Source organism: Triticum dicoccoides, chromosome 1A (genome assembly GCF_002162155.2).
Source record: "Triticum dicoccoides isolate Atlit2015 ecotype Zavitan chromosome 1A, WEW_v2.0, whole genome shotgun sequence".
Classification (NCBI taxonomy): domain Eukaryota; kingdom Viridiplantae; phylum Streptophyta; class Magnoliopsida; order Poales; family Poaceae; genus Triticum; species Triticum dicoccoides.
In genome coordinates, this window is record NC_041380.1 from 602,881,044 (window position 1) to 602,888,052 (window position 7,009).

General features: G+C 45.7%; 1 long non-coding RNA gene across 1 annotated transcript; it reads left to right on the top strand.

Moving 5' to 3' along the window:
• The first annotated feature begins 3,458 nt into the window (after positions 1 to 3,458).
• LOC119349334 lies at positions 3,459 to 3,884 on the top strand. The gene is made up of 3 exons (XR_005169367.1): positions 3,459 to 3,577; positions 3,665 to 3,735; positions 3,821 to 3,884. It is a non-coding gene; the product is annotated as an uncharacterized LOC119349334 (long non-coding RNA).
• Positions 3,885 to 7,009: the final 3,125 nt, after the last annotated feature.

Sequence of the window (7,009 nt, forward strand, 5' to 3'; positions counted from 1 at the left end):
ATGGCTCGTGTACGGATGCGCTGACATCTACGATGGCTCGTGTACGGATGAGCTAACATCTACGACGACATCTTACATGGGCATGGTAAGAGAGCGTCGCGATCCCATGAAGGTTCGCGGCCGGCTGGTGGTGACCACCCGCGGCGCTATGATCCACGGCTTGGTGGTGGTGATTCAGATTCGGTCGACCGGGTGAGGGTGATTGCACACCGTGCTGCAGCGACCTCCTACGGCTCCACGGAGGCAGTGGTCATTGCAAGATCTTTGGTTCATCTCAAGATCGAGTGGCTGACTTCGGCAGTGGGATGCAAATTATGGGCGAGCACTTGACGTAGAGGAATGGTTGTGCAGTGGCGGGCGGTCACATCACATGTAACTGCTGGGATCATGAAAAAAGTAGCGGCGACAACACTTGCATGACTTCGATGGTGGTGCTACTTGAGCACCTGGTCGTGAGGTCCGGGATGAAAGCCTAGGCCTGGCCCTGGCAATGGCGATGTTTTTTATGTCGTTACCTTGTTGAAGGCATTGCATGGATAAGCTCCGACTGATTCTTCAGGGTGAAAACCTAGATTCTGACCTTGGTGGTTAGATCCGGTGACGGCGACGCTTGAGTGTCGCTCCCTTCTTCAAGGCGTTGATGTTGAAGAACCTTGTCCTCTGTGTGATGTCATTAGATAATTGGTGCGGATATGGTGTTCACTGTAGTTTGCCGATCGTGGCTCTGATCACTTTGGGTTTTTCTTTTTTCCTCGGCTACGCATAGCTTTGGTCTTATATGACTTTGCTATTTATTGCCCTGTTTGTGTGTGTGTGTGTGTTTGTGTTGGCTGTGTGCATCCTAGCTATGCAGAGGCCGGGTGTGTGCTCTTTGAGTGTGTATCCTTTTGATGCTCCTTTTTTAGCTAATAAAATCCACCCTTTGTCGAAAAAAGTAGAAAACAGGGCTTTGGTTGGGGCCTGGCCAGCCCATTAGTCGTTCGTGAGCCCAGGGGGCCGGCCGGGGCCTCGTGGGCATTGGTCCCGGTTCGTGTGGACCCTTTTGTACCGGTTCCTGGCACGAACCGGAACCAATAGGCCTCGCTCCTGGCCCACATACATTGGTCCCGGTTCGTGGCTAGAACTAGGACAGAAGGTGGAGCTTTAGTTCCGGTTATAGCCACGAACCGGGACAAATGAGATGTCTATATATACCCCACCGCGTAGCAGAGCACTCCACAGTGCTCTGTTTTTTTTGCCGGCAAGGGGAGGGCATTTGGGTGCTCTAGCTCACCTCCTATGCACATGAGGTGTTCGATGAAATGCCCGAGCCACACTAGTTAAGCTTTCTCCTCTCGAAGCTCGACCTCAAAGCTCCATTTTCCCCGAGATTTGCATAAGTTTTGCGGTCCGTCATGTCCCGTCCCCGTTTTCACCGCCGTCGATTACCTGCACCGATCTCGTCGCCGGCACCACCGTGGTGAGCCTCTTGTTCTTATCATTTTTCTGAAAGAAAATATATTCTTACTTTAGATAGATACTTGTCTAATTTTCTTACTTTTATTATTGCTTGTTATTATATAGTGCGATGGTTTTGGTATCCGCCCTCGTCGGCCCTCGTCATGTCTATGATTTGGATGTGGTATATGCTATCTTTTTATAACTATTTGGTTCATTTATTGTTTATGACAATTATGCCGACCAATGTGACATAGATTTTATTTATGTAGGAGGTAGTTGAACCGGAAATTCCAACCGACCTTATTGTCGAGAGGTTAAATTTAGTTGAAGAAGAATACAATTACTTGAAGGAAAAAATAAAAAATTTGAGGAGGAGAAGATGATATTAGAGTTGCATGTTGCGGATGTCGTCGATGATCACAAGATCAAGATGGATGCAATGCGGTTGAAGATTAGAAAGATTAGAAAATATGCCATTCATGCCGAGGCTTTGTATCATTATGCCGTTGGATCAATTGTTACCTTGGTTGTGATTATGATCGCATTTGTTGTTGCATTGAAAGGTTTTACATAGTTTCAACATATGGTTTAACTAGATGCTCTGGAGAGCTATATGTTGTTCAATTTAAACTATGTATGTACTTTGGTTTTAATGTGATGATGAACTACTATTAATTTGGTCACTTATCTATCCATGTGAACCTGTAATGGTTTTTAACACACATAGTTATATATAATGCACACAGATGAACCGGCAATGGATGTAAGGGTTGAAACTTGATGATGGGGCTTTAAATGGTGCATTTTAAACACAAAAAAGTCTAGAGTTCAAATAAGTTCAAAAAAATGAAATCTCTTTGTAACAGATGAGTTTTCGTCTGAAACCCTGATACTTCGAAAGAGATTGTCCATTGTGTACACGAAGTGCATCTAGTTTTTTGCCGTAACCCTCTCAACTTTTTAGCACATGCATGCTATGTGGGTGAAATGATGATACCATGCTAAATTTCAACCTTTTCAGAGTTCATTTGAAATGCTTTTGATTTTCAGGGTCTTATAGCTCAAAAATAAATCAGTAAATGCATGAAAAATAACAAATGAAGTCAGAAATGGTTGAGAATTGATGATGTGGCTTTGAATGGTGCATTTTGAACACACAAAAAGTCTGGAGTTCAAATAAATTCAAAAAAATGAAATCCCTTTGTAACAGATGAGTTTTCGTATGAACCGTGATACTTCGAAAGAGATTGTCCATTTTGTACACCAAGTGCATCTAGTTTTTGCCGTAACCCTCTCAACTTTTTAGCACATTCTATGTGAGTGAAAAGATGATATCATGCTAATTTTCAACCTTTTCAGAGTTCATTTGAAATGCTTTCGAATTTCAAGGTCTTATAGCTCAAAAAAATCAGTAAATGCATGAAAAATAACAAATAAAGTCAGAAAGGGTTGAAAATTGATGATGTGACTTTGAATGGTGCATTTTGAACATACAAAAAGTCTGGAGTTCAAATAAGTTCAAAAATATAAAATCCCTTTGTAACAGATGAGTTTCCGTATGAAACCTTGATCAACTAAAAAGCCACATCATTTAGGGTGAATAGCTCCCATGCGACGTCGTTGGTGTGAACTATCTCTCATGCGACGTCGTTGGCTGTAATAGCTTGCATGCGACATCTTCATTGGAAAAAATAGCTCCCATGCGACACACCATTTACGCGGCTAGTTGGCTGTCCGTTAGGCTGAGATTTGGTTAGGACACTGGGGGTTATGTGCTCTGACTGGTGGGGTCCACCTATGGCCACCTAGTCAAGAGTCAACCGTCCACGACTCGACCGGTGACTGTGTGACCGTGCTCGACTCGCCCGTGCTGGACTGGGCGAGCGGCGCCACCGTAAGCATCTTCTGCGGCAGTGGTTTCTTCTCCGCGGTGGTGGAGCGCATTTCTCGGCAGCGGCAGAGCTATTGCGAGGTGAGCCCGAAACCCTAGTCCCACTCCCCAGAATTTTGGGGGATCTGTGGCCTCATGCTGCCCTCTGTTTCTTGGCGATTTAGAATCGGGCTCCATTGGATCCGGGGGTTGTTTCTTCTCCGCGGCCCGGTGGTGGAGCGCCTATCCCTGCAGCGGCTATTGCGAGTGAGTATTTTCCAAACACTACTCCCATTCCCCTGAATTTTGAATAAATCTGTGGCCTCATGCTGCCCCTGTTGCTTGATTGGATAGGAGATGGAGCGAGGGCTAGATGAGATGGAGCGAGGAGACGGGCTGCCCCGAGGAGACAGTGCTTCAAATCGGTAAAGCCACCCTCTTTTCTTGGCGATTTAGAATCGAACACGATTTGGTAGTGACTGCCGCCGCTGCCTGCCATTGACAAAACAGGGGAGGTTCAGGTTCTGCCACCACATTCGCAATTATAGTGGAATTTTTTCCCTGTAAAGCCAAGCTCAGTGATGGAAGTGTCCAAGACATTGATAGAGATACCACCGTGAGGTTGGATGTCGATTTTGCAGATGTTGATCCCCAGGAATTGGAGATCATGAAGGAGAAGGCCGTGGGCAATTTGGTGGAGAGAATTGGGGAGAGTATTGTTTGGGGTCCAGAACAAGAGGTATCTCTGCAACGTTTCGATAACTATAATGGTGAATATGTGAGAATTGAAGATGGAGAATCCATGGTTGCTGAAATTGATCAGCAAGGAGGATGGGCAAGCAAACAAGTAACATTTTATGCAGAGCTAATTGATCTGCAAACTCATTCCAGAGTTGGTTATGTGCCATCAAAGATGGCTGCACAGATGGAAGATGATGAGTGGGTTTCACAAAAGAAGATGTTGGCATTGTTGACTGAACCGACTATAGTAGCTGAAGATACTGGGATTGATGCAGATGGAGAGGAGGGAACCCATGGTGCTAGGAAGATTGTTGTTGATGAAGGAAATATGCCCTAGAGGCAATAATAAAGTTATTATTTATTTCCTTATAATCATGATAAATGTTTATTATTCATGCTAGAATTGTATTTACCGGAAACATAATACATGTGTGAATACATAGACAAACATAGTGTCACTAGTATGCCTCTACTTGACTAGCTCGTTAATCAAAGATGGTTATGTTTCCTAACCATGAACAATGAGTTGTTATTTGATTAACGAGGTCACATCATTAGTAGAATGATCTGATTGACATGACCCATTCCATTAGCTTAGCACCCGATCGTTTAGTATGTTGCTATTGCTTTCTTCATGACTTATACATGTTCCTATGACTATGAGATTATGCAACTCCCGTTTACCGGAGGAACACTTTGGGTACTACCAAACGTCATAACGTAACTGGGTGATTATAAAGGAGTACTACAGGTGTCTCCAATGGTCGATGTTGGGTTGGCGTATTTCGAGATTAGGATTTGTCACTCCGATTGTCGGAGAGGTATCTCTGGGCCCTCTCGGTAATACACATCACATAAGCCTTGCAAGCATTACAACTAATATGTTAGTTGTGAGATGATGTATTACGGAACGAGTAAAGAGACTTGCCGGTAACGAGATTGAACTAGGTATTGGATACCGACGATCGAATCTCGGGCAAGTAACATACCGATGACAAAGGGAACAACGTATGTTGTTATGCGGTCTGACCGATAAAGATCTTCGTAGAATATGTAGGAGCCAATATGGGCATCCAGGTCCCGCTATTGGTTATTGACCGGAGACGTGTCTCGGTCATGTATACATTGTTCTCGAACCCGTAGGGTCCGCACGCTTAAGGTTACGATGACAGTTATATTATGAGTTTATGCATTTTGATGCACCGAAGGTTGTTCGGAGTCCCGGATGTGATCACGGACATGACGAGGAGTCTCGAAATGGTCGAGACATAAAGATTGATATATTGGAAGCCTATGTTTGGACATCGGAAGTGTTCCGGGTGAAATCGGGTTTTTACCGGGTTACCGGGAGGTTACCGGAACCCCCCGGGAGCCATATGAGCCTTCATGGGCCTTAGTGGAAAGGAGAAAGGGGCAGCCCAAGGGGGCTGCGCGCCTCCCCCCTTCCCCTAGTCCTATTAGGACTAGGAGAGGTGGCCGGCCACCCCTCTCCCTCTTTCCCCCTTGGGAATCCTAGTTGGAATAGGATTGGGGGGTAGTCCTACTCCCGGTAGGAGTAGGACTCCTCCTGCGCCTCTCTCTCTTGGCCGGCGCCCCCTCCCCCTTGGCTCCTTTATATACTGAGGTAGAGGCACCCCAAACACACAAGTTGACACAAGTTGATCCACGTGATCGATTCCTTAGCCGTGTGCGGTGCCCCCTGCCACCATATTCCTCGATAATACTGTAGCGGAGTTTAGGCGAAGCCCTGCTGCTGTAGTTCATCAAGATCGTCACCACGCCGTCGTGCTGATGGAACTCTTCCCCGACACTTTGCTGGATCGGAGTCCGGGGATCGTCATCGAGCTGAACGTGTGCTCGAACTCGGAGGTGCCGTAGTTTCGGTGCTTGATCGGTTGGATCGTGAAGACGTACGACTACTTCCTCTACGTCGTGTCATCGCTTCCGCAGTCGGTCTGTGTAGGGTACGTAGACAATACTCTCCCTCTCGTTGCTATGCATCACATGATCTTGCGTGTGCGTAGGAAATTTTTTGAAATTACTACGAAACCCTACAGTGGCATCCGAGCCCAGGTTATTGATGTTGATGTTATATGCACGAGTAGAACACAAGTAAGTTGTGGACGATACAAGTCATACTGCCTACCAGCATGTCATACTTTGGTTCGCGGTATTGTTAGACGAGACGACCCGGACCAACCTTACGCGTACGCTTACGCGAGACCGGTTCCCTCGACGTGCTTTGCACAGAGATGGCTTGCGGGCGACTGCCTCTCCAACTTTAGTTGAACCAAGTATGGCTACGCCCGGTCCTTGCGAAGGTTAAAACGGAGTCTATTTGACAAACTATCGTTGTGGTTTTGATGCGTAGGTGAGATTGGTTCTTACTTAAGCCCGTAGCAGCCACGTAAAACATGCAAGAACAAAGTAGAGGACGTCTAACTTGTTTTTGCAGGGCATGTTGTGATGTGATATGGTCAAGGCATGATGCTGAATTTTATTGTATGAGATGATCATGTTTTGTAACCAAATTATCGGCAACTGGCAGGAGCCATATGGTTGTCGCTTTATTGTATGCAATGCAATCGCGATGTAATGCTTTACTTTATTACTAAACGGTAGTGATAGTCGTGGAAGCATAAGATTGGCGAGACGACAACGATGCTACGATGGAGATCAAGGTGTCGCGCCGGTGACGATGGTGATCAGCACGGTGCTTCAGAGATGGAGATCACAAGCACAAGATGATGATGGCCATATCATATCACTTATATTGATTGCATGTGATGTTTATCCTTTTATGCATCTTATCTTGCTTTGATTGACGGTAGCATTATAAGATGATCTCTCACTAAATTATCAAGAAGTGTTCTCCCTGAGTATGCACCGTTGCCAAAGTTCGTTGTGCCCAGACACCACGTGATGATCGGGTGTGATAAGCTCTACGTCCATCTACAA